The 16788-nt window shown below is 48.5% G+C and overlaps 1 protein-coding gene and 1 non-coding gene across 2 annotated transcripts in view; both read left to right on the top strand.

The window, feature by feature from the left end:
- The window catches only part of BFSP2 (beaded filament structural protein 2), a 69762-nt gene that overhangs the window by 21917 nt on the left and 31057 nt on the right, over window positions 1-16788 (top strand). The gene's annotated exons all lie outside the window — the stretch shown is intronic.
- TRNAE-CUC (transfer RNA glutamic acid (anticodon CUC)) lies at window positions 5434-5506 on the top strand. Its single transcript has one exon. It is a non-coding gene; the product is annotated as a tRNA-Glu (tRNA).

Raw genomic sequence — 16788 nt, 5'->3', positions numbered from 1 at the left:
TACAAAAGGACAGAGATAATTACACCTGCCATCATGGCCCCCACTCTTTTGAAATTTAAGGAGAATAACACGAGTGGGAAAAGCCTCTGTCAGTGTCAGAGATTAGGCTGCAGTTCCTCAGCCTGTGGGTGTAATTAGTGTCACATGTAACTACAGGATCTTAGTGATGTTGGTGCGAGCTGGCCCCGCCTCCTTCCTCACCAGCAGGCTCGACAGTGTAACCTTTGTCATGGTGGCTGTTGTGGAGCTGGCACAGAATTCCTTTTTATTCTGTTCATTCCTCAGGCATTGATGGGTTGACTCTGCACCAGGCACTATGGAATTCAGATATTAAAGAGTCGAAATTCTTGGCCTCCAGGACCTGGAGATCCAAGAGGGACGAGGAGTAAATAAATGAATCCACACATTGTTGAGAGCCTGCCGTTTGCCAAGCACAGCGTTGGGCGTGCGATGGATGTCAACTGTGTGTTGAACAGGAGGGACTCACGAGGTCCACTTACAAAATCAGCTTTGGTTTGAAAGGAATTTCTTCCAAGGTCCCTTTCAACGTGTTCAGTGTGAGATAAATACTGTCTCCTGCCCGTGGTTGAGAACATGGATGGTCTCAGGATTTTTCTGATCACTTATAAGTAATTAAAAATTCTGTGCTCGTTCTAAGTCACAAAACACTGTCTCAATCCAGTAAACAGCACAGCTAGTCAACTATTATTCAACCTGTGGACCCTCGTTCTCCCCTCCAAGGTGGGGACCAGCGTTCTCCCACCCCCACTCCCCCTGCTGTTTCTAACGCAGCCAGAGTGTAAGCAGGAAGGAAGGCGTGGAAAGGAGGGCAGCAAAGTCCTTTCCAGATATGCTGCTGTAAGGTGGCTTCCCAGCGTCTGGGTCTGGCTGTAGTTCAAACCAGATTCCTTCTCCTGGGGACATTTTCATGAGCTCTGCTGAGACCCCCGCTCCCCCGCCGGACCAGCCACTCATTGGCTGGGGCCCCACAGCCTCCCCCACCCCACAGGTGCCCTCTCGCCAGGACCCCGCTGTGCGGATCCCAGGCCTCCATGCCTGTCGCGGGTTCCGCCTTTGCTACCAGGGCGGGTGCACCCTTGGGCACTGAAAGAGGGGTGAGTGGCTTCCCCGTCTGGGCTCAAGCAATTTAACATTCTGCTACACATGCACATCTTTTAATCATCTTGCTACTCTGGGGAGAAAGTTTCCTCATCCCCATTCTACGAACAGGGACTTCTTTTAGAGCACACACATCCCCAACTAACCAAGACAGGGTTTGAAGCCCTGCGTCTCTGGTCAAGGCCCACGGTTCTCCCATGAGTGCTTGCTGCGGTCGCTAAAGAGAGAAGGGCCTGGGCTTCCCTGGTGGCGCAGTGGTTGAGAGTCCACCTGCCGATGCAGGGCACACGGGTTTGTGCCCCGGTCCGGGAGGATCCCACATGCCGCGGAGCAGCTGGGCCCGTGAGCCATGGCTGCTGAGCCTGTGTGTCCGGAGCCTGTGCTCCACAACGGGAGAGGCCACAACAGTGAGAGGCCCGCGTACCAAAAAAAAAAAAGAGAGAGAGAGAGAAGGGCCTGCTGTGAGGCCTGGGGTCAGCTGTCATGCCTCTCTGTGCCTTGGTTCTTCACCTTGCATGATCTCTGAGAGCGCTTTGCATTCTAAAACTGCGTCATGGTATTTCTGAGTTGAGGCTTCCTGAAAGCTGACGGCAGAGAAGTCTACAGGGCCTCACCCCCAGCGTGGAAGGCAGCCCAGCAACTCAGCGCTCTACTTCCTGCTCTAATGCCCTGTGTCTCCTACAGGCCTATACCTTAAGCAAGCGTGGGGGAGAGAGACACCATTTAACTGGTGCTGGCGTTCTGCTCCCTCAGTGAGGATACGCCCTGTGCCCAAGAGGTGGAAGGCGTGAATTTGCTTCCTCTTCAGACAGGCTCATTTCCCACAGGTCCCTCCTGGTGTGAGGGATATGCCTTGCTGAGCATGATAGGTGTTTCAAGAGAGGAGCTTTCCAGATAGCATGACTCCTCTTTTAAGTCAACTGTTTCATATGAAGAAAAACCCCGTCTGTGCTGGATGTATTGACTGTGGGTCCCCCAGATGGCACCCTCCTAAGGGATTTCCAAGGATAATTTCCAAGAACATGCACTGGCCGTATTCTCCTAACACCTTGCTTTGGCGCCGTCTGTAGGACTGCAGAGCACAGCCGCGCACAGTACCCTGCATGTTCTCTGCTGCGTCCCCCTAGATCCTCACAGCCTCTCTGTGGAGTAGCAGAACTGGTGTTATTACCTCCTTTTACAGAGGCGGAAACTGAGGCTCAGAGATGAGAAATCCGTGTCTAGTGATAACCAGAGCCAAGACCGGAACTTGGTTTCCTGTTCCAAGTCTAATACTTTGAGTTCTGTCCCCTCTTTCTTACTGATGTTCACACAAAAATGAGTGAGCATTTCTCTCCCTTCCCTAATTGTCTCCCTATCCAATCCCATTCCTGGACATGGTGTCCAAACCCACCTTCCTGTACTTCAACCAGCCTCGGGCGTGGGAAGTGGGGTGGAGTCTCAGGCAAAGGAAAAGTGAGGATTCTTCTAGAGTTCTTTCAGTAGACTGTTAGCCCCACACCCACCCTGCCAATCTACTGACCGGTCCATTCTACACCGTCGTAATAAGTTGAGGTTATGTGTCCACATAACAAATAAATTGAGGTTATTTGTCCCCTTCATTAAATTAGCCTGGGTTAATTAAATTAAATTAGCAGACACAGGCTCAGGGGTAAAGCATATTAATTCCTGATTGCCCTTAAGTGTCCCTTAAGTTCCAGTGAAGGGTAACAAAGGTAATGTTTATTGAGCACTTACTATATGCCAGGATTTGTTCTGAGGTTCTTGCATATCCTAACTCATTTGACCTCACATCAGCTTTATGAGGCCCGTACTTTTATGACCCCCTTTTTAAAGAAGAGGAAACTCACAGACATAGAAAACAAATTTATGATTACCAAAAGGGAAGGGGAGAGGGAGGGATAAATTAAGAGTTTGGGATTAACATATACACACTAATATATATAAAATAGATAACCAACAAGGACCTACTGTATAGCACAGGGAACTCTACTCAATATTTTGTAATAACCTATAAGGGAAAAAAATCTGAAAAAGAATATATATATATACACACAAAACTGAACAACTGTGCTGTACACCTGAAACTAACACATTGTAAATCAACTATACTTCGATAAAAAAATAAAATTAAAAAAATAAAATAAAGATGAGGAAACTGAGGCACAGAACAGTTAAATAACTTTTGCAAGGTCACACAGCTAGGAGGTGACAGAGACAAGACTTTCAGCTTGGGTAGTTTGATTCCAGAGCCTGTGTGCCCAGCAACCCTCTAGATGGACGACAGCTCGCAGCATCCTGACCCTGGAGAGTTTCTGGGATGAGAAGTACACTTGTCTTAGATGGATTCCCAAGAGGCAGACCCCAAGTCTAGGACTCTACCAGGTGGCATATTATGGAGGTGTCCCTGGGAAACCTGTGAGGGAGGAGGGCGCAAGCAAACCATCTCAGGCCAAGGGCCAGCTTCAGGGCAACTCAGGAGGGGAAGTTCCACCTCAGAGTTGTCCCAACCCCAAGCAAGGGGCTTTCACACCCCATGCCTGTCAGTCATTCCCAGAGGACTCGCTCAGGGAACTGAAAAGTGGGCTCTGCTGGCCGGAGGGCACTGCTCCAAAAAAGCCCCGACAGCGGACCCCGGGAAGTGAAAGCACAGGGAACCCACAGGCGCAAAATGGGTGGAAAAAACAATCCGAGGGGATGTGGCCGAGCGCTGACAGTGTTTGCTCTAGCAGCCGCACCTGAAATAGGGAAGAGGAGTTCGCAATCCGGTTTAAGCCTCAACAAGGCGTATTTCTGAGCAACACAAATTCCTCCGATGTTGGCAAGCGCCCAGGAAACAAATCTTGTCAGAGGGTAGTCGAAGATAACTATTTCTGCAGGGCCTCCTCCCGGTAAACACAAAGTGCCTCTCTGAGCTCACGTGACCGTGGCCATGTCCACGGGGCCGGCCCACGCCTCTGCAGCCACCTCCCAGCCCCAGCACACGCCGCGCTGCTCCGCCCCATCTTCATGCGCGCTGCCCAGAAGCCTCTTCTGGAGCTCTAGAGGTCCCTCTGCGCTCCACCTAGTGGTCTCCCACCACCGCTGACCTGCCTTCTCCATCCAACTGTTCCAGCCACTCTTGCTCTACATGATAGGGGCCTAAGGCATGACAGTCACTGCACTGATTTTCGTTCCCTCGTTGTTTTGTGACGTTATCTCATTCTTCTTAATCATGAAATATGTCAAACACACATAAAGGGGTGCCCAACATCCAAAAGTGTCCACCTTAATGTTATTTGCTTACAGACCTCTTTTAAAAACACAAAATCAAAGATTCCAGATACAACTGAAACACCCTTTGTGCTGCTCCGTCCTGATTCCATTCCCCTCCCCAGAGGCCACCACTGCTTTATATTTGGCACTTATCATTCCCAAAAGTGTTGTTTCAATTTTACTATATATGTATATAAATCCTTTATAGGATTGTTTTGCATGATTTTAAACTTTATATTCAATTGTATTACACTGTGTATTAGTCAGGGTTCTCCAGAAAAACAGAACCAACAGGATGTTTCTAGAGAGAGAGAGATTTATTTTAAGGAATTGGCTCACACTATAATGAGGCTAGAAGTCCAAAATCAAGGTGCCTGCAGGTTGGAGATCCAGGGAAGAGCTGTTGTTCCAGGTCAAGTCCAAAGGCCATCTGCCGGCTCTGGGGACCTCAGAATAGGCCAGAATAGTTTAGAATAGTTTGTTCTATTCAGGCCTTCAGCTGACTGGATGAGTCCCCGCCAACGTTGTGGAAGACAAGCCACTTTACTCAGAGCCACCAATTCAAATGTTAATCTCATCCAGAGTAATGTTTGACCAAATCTCTGGGCACCATGGCCCAGCCAAATTAACACATAAAATTAACCATCACACACTACTTCCTTCAGCAACTTGCTTTCTTCACTCCTCATTTTGATTTTGAGATTTATCCATGTTTATACATAGAGCATTTCATTGTATTTATACCATAGGTTATGAATTTTTCTGCTGATGGATAGAGGTTGCTTTCGGTTTCACTATCACAAACAGGAGGGGCATGAACCTTCTCGTGCACACATGGGAGAGTCCCCCTAGGTCCGAGGTGGGCAAACTATAGGCAGAAATCTAACCAGGCGCCTGCTTTTGTAAATAAAGTTTGACTGGAACACAGTCACACCCGTTCATGTACCAATTGTCTAAGGCTGCTTTCATACTCCCAAGCAGAGATGTGTAGTTGCAACAAAGACCACAAAACCTAAAGTATTTCCTCCCTGGCCCACTATAGAAAGAGTTTCTGGGAATTCCTTGGTTGTCCAGTGGTTAGGGCTCTGCACTCTCACTGCAGAGGGCCCAGGTTCAATCCCTGGTTGGGGAACTAAGATCTCACAAGCTTCGTGACGTGACCAAAATTAAAAAAAAAAAAAGAGTTTCTTCCCCGGCTCCAGGTCGGTACCTAGGAGCAGAATGGGCTGTGCCCATCACCAGCTTTTATACGGCATTGTCAAATGGCTCTCCAAAGCGGCCGCACCAATTTACCCTCCCGGAAACAGTGTGTGAGATCCCCACTTTCTTCACATCCTCACCTCCCAAAGGTTTGCCAGTCTGATACTTGTGAACTGGTTTCTCACCCTTATTTCACGTTTGGCTCTTTAAACACATATCACTTATTCATTCAACAAACGTCTATTAAGGGATCATTGTGTGCCTGGTACTATCAAGATAAAGCTGCCTCTTTTACAAGAGAAAACACTGAGCTACTTAGTATGAGAATCACAGCTCAAACATGGTGGTAAGGCAAGATGGTTGCGTGTGGGTATTGCAGGCATGCCCTGGAGAGGGTAGCACCATGAACATAAAATCAAACAGCGGACATTGTTCTGCAGGCCTGAGGATGCTCAGTTGGAAAATAAAACAATAATTTGGCTCTCTGCCCACAGCTTCTGACAGGGGCACCTCCATCGCAATTCTTAGTAGAAAGGACCTATATTTCACACTGGCTTCAGTAGAGTTGCTGAGTAATTAAACTGGTTTTCAGTCTTCTCTTTTGACCTTAGAAAATAAAACATCTGCAATTATAAGAGAAAGACTGAGTGTGAGAAGAAACTGTCCATAATTTATACAGCAAGACATTCAGCTTTATTGTTTAAAGTTACCAAGATAGCCAATAAATAAAGGAAAAGGGAGGTGGAGTGTGAGTGAGCTAAATCTTCATTTGTCCACCAGGAAGTCAATAAATAATGCCTGTGGCTGACAACTCAAACAATCAAGAAGTTTGTAGAAATATGGGGCAAGCTCTGGACAAGTGAACAGCTGGGGACTAGGACATGGGGAGAGAAAAATGTGGGAAAGGGAACGCTTTTCTTTACAAGCCTTTATAAGCATCTCTTTTTAGTATTGTTTAATTTTTTAAACCAATGTATGTATTGCTTTGATAATTTTTAAATTGAAATACAAGAAGTACAAAAGAGAGCATCTGAAATAATTATAGATGAAGTGATATGTATGTAATAACCTCAGAGATAGGGGTAGAGGTCAGTGGGAATAGAGATTTTTTTAAAAATTAGCCGTGAGATTGTCATTGTTGAAGTAAGGAGGTGAGTCTCTCTCTACCTTTATATGTAGTTTGATGGAGTTGAAATTTCCCACAATAAAAAGTTTTTCTGAAAAAAGAAAAAAAGAGCAATGAGCTGTGTCAGACTGATACAGATTAAAATCAGCTGGGCCACTTAGTTCTGGGGGCAAGTTCCTGAACTCTCTGGGCCTCAGTTTCCCCATCTGTATAATGGAAATTATACAGATGCACCCATTCTGAGGGCAGAGGTGAGAGACTGTACCTGTCTCAGGGACACACATATTAGTGGTGGGGAAAGACAGAAAAATATCAGAATAAAGTCTAACATGGCAACTACAGTGATCGAGGTATACCCACACGGAATATGGGAAGTACAGAGGATGACCAGGGCAGCCTGAGTTGGTTTTTTTAAATTTATTTTATGGAAGTATAATTGATTTACAATGTTGTGTTAATTCCTGAGCTGGGTTTTGAAGGATGGGTAGGAGTTCACCTGGCAGATAAGGAAAGCATAGAGGCTGGATGGCCTAGTTAGGTCATGACACACAGAGGTAGCAACATGAGTCAAGGTCTGGAATCTGGAGAGGCCCATGTCTGTTCAGAAAAACAGTTCAGCCTATAGCAGGGGAGAGAAAAAGAGATAAAGCCAGTGAAGAGCAGGGCCGAGTTGTGAGGGTTTATTCAAGAGCACACCCCTGAATAAATTCAAATTGCATCTTAGTAAGTTCATTCCAGTAGAAAGGGGAATGAGAAGTTGGAAAGCAGTTGCTCCAAATCTAGGAAGCAAAGGGAGACAGAGAGACAGAGATATCACAGGGGAGACCAGCTGGCTGCCCAGACAGAGCCTCCCAGGGTCACTGTATCTTGATGTGCCTGGTGCTCAACACTCAGATTTTATTAGGGCATGTGTAGAAAATTAGGCCCTGAAGGGCCGGGTCATGACACATACACCCAGGCTTACATACTGGTGTACCGTGGCAGTTAAACTCTTTAGTGCCCAAAGCAAGCCCTCCTATATCCAGCCAAGGTAGCTGCAGGCAGGATGCTGGGTGAGCCCAGAGCCAGAACTTGTGGGAACAGGATGAGGGAGGCCTCCGCAGAAGGTGAAGCCTAGGGGACTTTGTCCCCCTCGAGACAGAGGGCAGCCTCTAGGGACCAGGTCCTCCTGATCGCCCAGCACTGTGAACACCAGCACCCACCAGCTCTGGCCTCTCACTCCATAATCCTCTGACCTCTCACTCCATACTCCTCTGACCTCTCCTACTAAGACCTTCTTCCCTCAGCCAGAGCGCAGCGTGATGATGAGGTCAAGGGTTACATGCAGTACAACTCAGAAGTGCCCACCATCCTGAACTTGCCCGGAAGACCCGACCTTAGCCCTCAGTGTGCCTGATTCTCCCGGGACCCACAGTGGCTGTGACTGTGCTTGGGGGGAGCTGTCTGGGACATGACGCCCTCTCCACGACCTGATGACACGTCCCCTAACTCCACTTGCAGGTGCAACCTTAACTCACTGCGTGGGCTTCGTGTTTTCCATCTTCAGGTAACATCAGGTTGAACCAGAAAAGAGACGATTGGGGCTCGAAGCAAGGCTGGATAAGGGACAGGAATGGAGTGAAGTTCATCAGTGTGGGGAATTGATATGTTCTGATTTGGGAGTGAAGGGGAGGGAGGTACCAAAGGTGATTCTCAGGTTGGAGCTAGGTAAGAACCTGGGTGTCCCTGGAGGGTCTCCCCTTCCTGGTTGTCCATGAAGAAGCAGCACTATTTCTGGGCTCATTAATCCAACTGTATGTCCTGTACCAGACACTGTGCTGGGGATGAACAACAGCAGGACAGAAAGGCAGTGCCTGGCCTCAAGGAGTTTATATTCTGGCAGCAGATACAGAGATAACAACTAATAAACCAATAAACAAAAATTGGTAATAATTACAAGCTGTGCTAAGTGTTTTAAAGAAAGTGAACAAGGCAGAGAGGGACAGAGAGGAAGGAGGTCCTACCTTAGGCAGGGTGATCAGGATGAGGGAGCCACCCAAACACAGGAGAGGGGAGAGCCGTCCAGGCAGAGGAGTCCACACGTGCTTAAGCCTCAAGACAGGAGAGAGGCCCGCGTGGTCCACAAAGACCCGGCACCAGCAGGGTGGAGCCTGTGAGCAGTGGGAAGATTGACACACATGCAGGGCCTTGAGGGCTGCTGTCAGAAGCTTAGATTTTATCTTTAGCACAAGAAACACCTCAGAAGAGTTTTAATTTAATTTAATCAGAGTGACATCATCTGATGTGAAGAGTTGAAGAAAATCACTCTGGAAGCAGGATGAAGAATGGACTCAAGCAGGAGAGGACAGAGGATTAAGAGGATGTTGCCATGGGGTCGGAGGGCGTGATGGGGGTGTGCAGCAGGGTGACATCAGTGGAGATGTGAGAAGTAGATGGATTTGAGATACATTGGGGCGGGGGGGGATTGACTAACCTTGATGTTGGATTAGATGTGGGAGATGAGAGAAAGCACGATGTCAAGACTCCCTGGTTTCTGTTAGTACTGTTTACTGGCATGGAGCTGGGAGCGGGGGGGGGGATTTGCTTTTAGAGGGCAAAAATTCCATTTTGGCCACGTTAAGTTTGAGACATCTGAGCCAAGTAGAGAAGATGTCAAGGAGAGAATGGTACTCAAGCCTAGAGTAGAAAGGAAGGTTCTGAGCTAGAGATATAAATGCAGAAGTCATCCGCACATACATTTCAAGCCATGTGAATGGATCAGATAACTCAGGGATTAAAGAAAAAATGCCCCAGGACCCAGTCCTGAGAACTCTAGCATTTAGAGGTCAGACAAGGGTGACAGACTTCATGCAGGAGGAAGCCGAAAGATGGCCAACAAAGTAGGAAGAGCAGGGGAGAGTGGTTCATGGAAGCCAAGAGAGGAAAGTGTGCCGCATGACGAACGTAGCGGCACGTCAGGATGAGCACAGAGAGGCATCCGGCTGGCTGGTGACAAGCTGGCCTTCACCATCCTGGTGAAGATGCAGTAAGAGTAGGGTATAGGGACAGATGATGATTTCTTGTTCATTTATTGCTGGAAGCAAGTCATGCTGAGCATTCATCCTAAACTTGAAAGTCAAACAAATGTGAAAAGTGTTCTCTTGCATCTGCCAGTGCACCAGCTGAGTCTCATTTCCCAAGGCCCAGTCTTACCCACCTCCACCCCCCTCCTCCCTCACCTGCAGCTCTGGTTGCTGGGATGCCAATATCATTAACTCCAAATAAAGCTCTAATTATACCCCTGGGCCCAAATGATAACCCTTTTGAAAATGCTGCTCATCCTTGCCTTTTTGAAACAGAATGAAAGTAAAATCCCTCACCTGCCACCACCAGCTCCATTTATTTTTATAACTGCATCCGCAGTGAGAATGGCAGTAGGAAAGGGTAAAATCCTCCTCATCGTAGTACCAGGGACCAGGGCTTTGCAAATGACTATGGATGGAAAAACTGAAAGAAAAATAACATGAAGCCACTAGATAGAAGTCTTCATTCAGCCAACTGTGCATCCAGAAAAAGCAGAGTGGGGACAGTGCCAGACCACACATACCCAGCAGACTCCCTCAACAATCACTGAACAACTGCTCTGTCCTAAGACGAATAACAACAATGAAGATGGCTACCATTCGTGCTTACTCTGCTCCAGGCATTCAGCCAGTGCTTCCCATGCATCGGCTCATTTGTTTCTCACAACTATCCCAGGGGGCAGGGAGGGGCATTATCCACATTCTACGGATGAGGAAACTGAATCTTAGATTCACTTATCCCGTAACTGGCCCAAATTGGTGAGGGAGGAGCTGGGGTCAAGAATAGGCTAATGTGGTCATTGCCTGCATACTGTTTACGCTGCAGGATGATTCAAGGAGGGAGGTAGGGAGACAGCTAGGGCCCATGTGCAGCCAGTAGCTCTGGCTAAAAGCCTAGGGGCCATCCTCAATTCCTCTCCCTCACTCTCCCCATGACTACTCCATCCCCACCATCCCTCAACCGCCCTAGTCAAAGCCACCATCACCTCCCCTGGATGAGTGCAGGAACCCCCTAGCTGGGCCCTTGGCATGGCCCCCTGTGTCCCACAGGAGTCAGGGGTATCCACTTACCACGCAGGTTACCCCTGTGCCTGCTCAAATCCTTCCATTGGCATCCCAGCAAATGCCACTTCCTTCCCACTCTTCCCAAGGCCTTCCCCCCAGGATCTGGTCTTTGCCTGCCTTTCTAACCGCATCCCCTACCATAGCTGCTGATTCCCCAAAACCAGCACAGAGCCTGGCACAGAGGAAATAATAATCACGTGCTGAAGACATGAAGGCAGTAATGGATGAGCGAATAAAGAATCTTCGTAGAGGAAGCCACGTTCGAGAGGAGCGTTAAAGTGGGGAAGGGTTTCTCAGGTGGCCAGGGCCAGGGAGTGTCAGGTGGTAAGACCAGGTGTTCTAGGCAGAGGCAACGGCGTGGGTCAGGACAGCAAGGAGGTCCGGGAGCAGCCTGGGGGAGGCCTGAGCAGGACCGGAGGCAGGTCTGTGCAAAGCAAAGGCTGTCAAAGTCGAGTGTGCATCGTAAGCCCCTGGAAAGCATGTTAAAACACACATCATTAGGACCCACTCCAGAGATTCTGGCTCTGACATCTGAGGTAGGGTCTGAGAATGTGCATTTCTCACAAGTTTCAGGTGGCGCTGATGCTGCCGGTCCAGGAACCACACTTTGAGAACCACTGGTGTAAAGTGTGCTAAGGAAGCGTCCACGTGGAGGCGCAAAGGAAGACAACTCCAGGGAAGTCAGATGAGGGGGCTGCCGGCCAAGCCCGCAGCAGCTTGAGCCTCCACAGCCGGTGGGCAGCGCCCCTCCCTGCACCGTCCCTCACAGAACACACCTCTGCCCCCCATGACCTCTGACTGCCATTCCCCTGCCGTTCAACCCCAGCTACTCTCATCCACAGCATTTTAGGCTTTGAAGGTGAATTTTGTTTCTGGCTCCAGCGAAATTAATGGGTCCTAATCCCTTAAAACTGGCTAATCTCACATAGAGATTTGCACTGCTGCTGCCATGACAGTGCCTCTTTTCAACAGAAGACCTGGTGCTAAGTTACATAGCCTTGATGGTAGGAGTCCCAGCTCTGTTTGGGCAGAAGGACAGAAAGGAGAAGATGTCATCTGCTGGTGTCCACAGCACACCATGCGCAAGCTGCTAGCCTGCCCTCCCTTAAATCTGCCCTTGAGTGCAAATGTTACATCAGTTTATACTTTTCTCCTACTAGAAAAGTGGGCAGGAGTGGTCCCAGGGTCATGGGTAAGTATGTTTGTGTTCACAGCATCGGTCGGGGACTGTACATTTGGTATTTTTATCACCTTCTCCCCTGGAAAGAAAAGGTGATCAGAGAAGTGAGGTTAATTTGCATCCACTTCAGCCATAAATCCAAGAGGACCAGATAGCTAATGTACATCTCTCGAAGTTTTAAACACAAGTGCCCTCTCCTCTCTTGGGCCCGACAGCAAAGTTCGCAGCCGCAGAAGCCCCCTGGGCCTTCAGAGGCGGACCGCAGATCTGCCTCAGCTCTCCTCAGCTGACAAGGCTCGGAAATGAAAGCTCAGGGACTTGGAGTGGGAGACGGTTTGGTTTGATTGGTTAGCGTCCTCACACCCAGTAGGGAAGATGCCTCTTTGTCGTTGTGATGCAGCCCAAATAGGAAACAGGAGTCCTGACTGTTCTATGTTACAGCAAAGACAGAAAACAGTCCTCCACAACAGAGTCTCTCTTGATTCTGATGTGCCTTTCAGTTTCCAAAACAGAGGACAAAGATATACACACTTTCAAGTCACATTAACCTGGTTTGGCCTTCTGGCTCTGCCACATTCCAGCTATGCGATTTGGGCAATTATCATATGCTCTCTAGGCATCCTCTTCCATAAAATGATATTAGCATTAGAGGAGGGCCGTGAGCATTTAGTGTAGTCATGAACATTGAGTATTGGGTGGAAGGTGGGGGACAGTCAGTGAGCTGGGATCTGTATAACAATTGGCTCTCCGTGGATGAAACGCTCTGCTTTATGGTGTTCGCCAATTTCCCTAGTGTAGCTACTCTCACCACAGCTGACATCAAGCTACCAGCATGAATGCAGAGTTGGGAAGAGATGCATTGTAGGACAGTGTTACATAGTGTTCCCACCTGTCGACTGAAGAAAAACACACAACTTAAAAGTTGAGAGTTAAGTTTTATTAGGGAACCTTACTGAGGACTATAGCCCCAGAGACAGCCTCCCAAATAGCTCTGAGGAACTGCTCAGAAGAGGTAAGGTAAGAGGCAGGATATATTGGAGGTTTTTGCTGGAAAACAACATATGGTCGAACATCAAAAGATTACTGCTAATCACAAGAAACTGACATCTCAAGTTAATTTTAGTGCTTTCCTATATAAAGGAAGATGCAGAGTCTGGGCTCATTGAAATTATTTCTTCAATATGCATCTTAACTCTCTGGGGCCAGTATCCAAAGCACAGAAGACTTCCTGTTTTTCTCCACCCTGAGTTCTCTGGGTGCACCATGGGGCTGGGGGCAGCTGCAGGGGCTAATGGCCTGGGCCTTCTGGAATGGTGGGCAACATTCTTTGTTTACTGGAATGGCAAGCAATGTTCCCTGTCCACAATCATTACAGATACAATAGAAGCAAATAACCTCAAAAGCAGAGATGGCCGTCAAACATAGTAAAACAATTAGGAAGTGATGAGTAGTCATTACCTTTGTATTTTGAGTATTTGTTACCTTTGTTTTTAGTATAATTTATGTAATTGTAAGTTCACATAATTAAAATTTTCTTGGTGGCTGTGTTTAACAACCGGCTCACGAAACTCCTGAAATATTTATTTAACAGTCTGTCCTGGCAAGCAGGTACAAGCCAGTACAAGCCAGCTCCAGCATGTGGGTGGGCCACACCTGTAGGCAGTAAATCCAGCTTCTCTCCCTCTTCCTTTCCTGTCCTCAGTCCCAGGGAAGGTTTCATGGTTTTCCCAGGTATAGAGACAAAGATGGTCCCTGTCCACTGCAGGCACCACACTTACTTTTGGCCTTGGCCACCATCCCAGTCCTCTGCCTGTGCTACACCTCAGCCAACGTCCCAGCCCTGGACCCGCCGCCTGGCTCTTTCCCGGCTGGGGGTGCTGAGCCACCCCTGACACCCAGAGGACATGGCCTCTGTGGGGCTGAGGGCCGCGGGAGGACAGAGGAAGGCTCTCTACGCTCAGCAATGGCCTGGAGGTCTATTTTAGGATCCAGTCTGTGGAGATGGGGAAGCACGGCCAGCAAACTGTGCTTTGGCAAGTCAGGGCCTATAATTAGCCTCCACTTGAGGGTCGAATAAACCCTTGGTTGTTACTAAACAACAGTGAAAGCAGGAACCTCCAGCTTCCCTGAGCCCAGAGCTGCCCAGCCTCCTTGGACAGACATTGGACAGAACCTCCCCATCTGCTGGGCAGCGTCCAAAGTGTCCCAGGCAGCATCCTGTCCTCAACCCCAAGTAAGGAGAAGCAAGTACAGAGCCCTGGCCTCGCCTCCCATCAGCCTGTATCTCCTACTGACTCCTGCACCGTTGCTCCCGGCAGCCTCTTACTTATGAAGAGTCTGTAGTCCGCTGGGCAGATGTCACCGATTCACACACAGGGGACAGTTGCTGCTGGGCGGAGCAAATCCCAAGTCAAAAGGCAGCACATGCAAGCGCTAGTGTGTTTGTTCTGGACGGTGGGACATAGGTGACTGCATCCCCAGGCATCTTTCTGCTTTTCCAGAATTGTGTGCCTCTGAATATGGTACACGTATATCCCCCCACGCCCCAGGGTTGGGTTTTGTTTTCTACTTTTTCTGTCCACCCGCTGCATGTTTTCAAAGCAGAAACAAAACAGAGCTGTACCCACGTGAAGAGTTTAAGCCTCAAGCTCCCTCACTTGCACGTCCCCCTTTGTATTAGTAATTTTTTATTCTTTTTCTTAAAGGCAGTCTCCCAACTTGTACAAGCTCCAAGCCCACATCTGCCCGCATCTGGCCCTGCACGGCCACCTACTCTAGAACACTTTGGAAGCCATCATGTCTGCAGCTGGGGTTTTTGAGCCCATGGTCTGGACACCTGCTATGACTCAAGGTCCCGTGCTAGGGTGGAATATTTGCCATGGGCCCCACTGTGAGAAAACGAGCAGGGTAATTGCCCTGGGCTGCAAATTCATCATCTGCAAAATGGCATCACGGAGCATCCAAAGACAAGGAAAGGGGCTCCTAAATGTGGGTGCAGCAGCGTGTGAAGGAGGACGAATAGAGGGCTGGGTCAGAGCAGCCAAAGCCAGTCCTCAGAGGCCTCACATAGCCAGAGCCTTTGAATTAACTATATTCAACGATATTAACTCTATGTTCTTATTTTCTGTATTCTTTTTTTTTTTTTTTTTTGGCTGTGTTGGGTCTTCGTTTCTGTGCGAGGACTTTCTCTAGTTGCAGCGAGCGGGGGCCACTCTTCATCGCGGTGCACGGCCCTCTCACTGTTGCGGCCGCTCTTGTCGCGGAGCACAGGCTCCAGACGCGCAGGCTCAGTAGTTGTGGCTCACGGGCTCAGTTGCTCTGCGCCATGTGGGATCCTCCCAGACTAGGGCTCGAACCTGTGTCCCCTGCATTGGCTGGCAGATTCTCAACCACTGTGCCACCAGGGAAGCCCCATTTTCTGTATTCTTGATGCTGTGGCAGCTGGGGCCTCATTGACAGGGAGAGACCGTCCCATTGTAAGGCTAGCGAATCCTAGAGATAGGAACCACTTACCTGTGAGAGTGCCTTTGAGATGCAAACCAACCCATCCTGAGTCATTACCCCAACCTGCCTCCCCTTGCTGGGGCTCACACTCCAAGAGGCAATATTCCTCTGCTCTGACCACCCAGGGCTGGGTACCAGACAACAAGGGACCACCCCTATAGCCCAGAGACCACTGAAATTATTCAAACCTGCTGTGCCCATTCCTTCCCATGAAAACCACAATAAAGCCTTTCGCCCATGCTTTCCCCTCTCCCCTTCTGCTTCCTGACCAACCCTGGTTCTTCTCTGTATTGCCCTACATGGTATGGCTGCCCCCTCCTCTTGGGAACTGTGAGTAACAAATGATCTTTGCAATGTCAGTTGTCTCCTGATCTGTTGGCCTCTCCATACCAGAATAAAAACAAAATCCCGGGTACATCTTAAAACACCCTTCTTGGGGGCTTCCAGAAAATGATCTCCAGACCTGGGACAGGGGAAGACTGGGAATGGCTCACCCATGGTCACACAATTCATTCATGCAGGCATTCACTCAACAGGTGTTGATGGAATGTCCACCACAACCAGAGCTTGGAGACACAGCAATGAACAAGGAGTTGACCCTGGGAAGGGCCACTTCAGCACAGTGGGATGAGGGCTTTGCTGGGGAAACCGAGGGAGCACAGGCGTGGCAAGTTCCAGATCTGGGTGGAAGGGATGGAGCTCCCCTGTTCCAGTAGGGTCGTCCTGTGCTGTTTGTCCACTTCATTGAATTTCCCACCAGCAACCTCATCTTCTCTCTGCTGCAGCCCTGCCCTGACGCACACTGGGGAGCAGGCAACTGGGGTCTCCCCCTCCCTGGTCCTTCTCATCTTACTCCGGTCTCTGACCTCTGGTGCCGGAAGTCCTCCACCAAGTCAGCGAAGAACTTCCAACTCATTTACTTTCAAGGGCATAGGACTGATAAGAGCTTAAAACAGTGATTTGCAACCTTCTTTTTTTTTTCAGTTTTATGTATTTTTATTAAACATAATTTACATATAGTAAAATACACAAATCTTAATGGTACATCTTAACAAATTGTTACCTATTATACATCAGTGTAATCACCAGATCCAGATATGGAACATCTTTATCACTCCAGAAAGTTTCCTCAGATTTGCATCCTTATTTTAAAGTAACAGTTAGTTTATCCCCCATCCCAAGCTGCAGATTATCCGAAAGCCAATATGTAAAAAATATATTTATTTTAAAAAGAAGTTTCTCAGGTTAAGAAGATGACTATCCTCCCAATCCCACCT

This window comes from Pseudorca crassidens, chromosome 5 (genome assembly GCF_039906515.1).
Source record: "Pseudorca crassidens isolate mPseCra1 chromosome 5, mPseCra1.hap1, whole genome shotgun sequence".
NCBI lineage: Eukaryota > Metazoa > Chordata > Mammalia > Artiodactyla > Delphinidae > Pseudorca > Pseudorca crassidens.
This window is presented reverse-complemented; position numbering and strand designations above follow the sequence as displayed.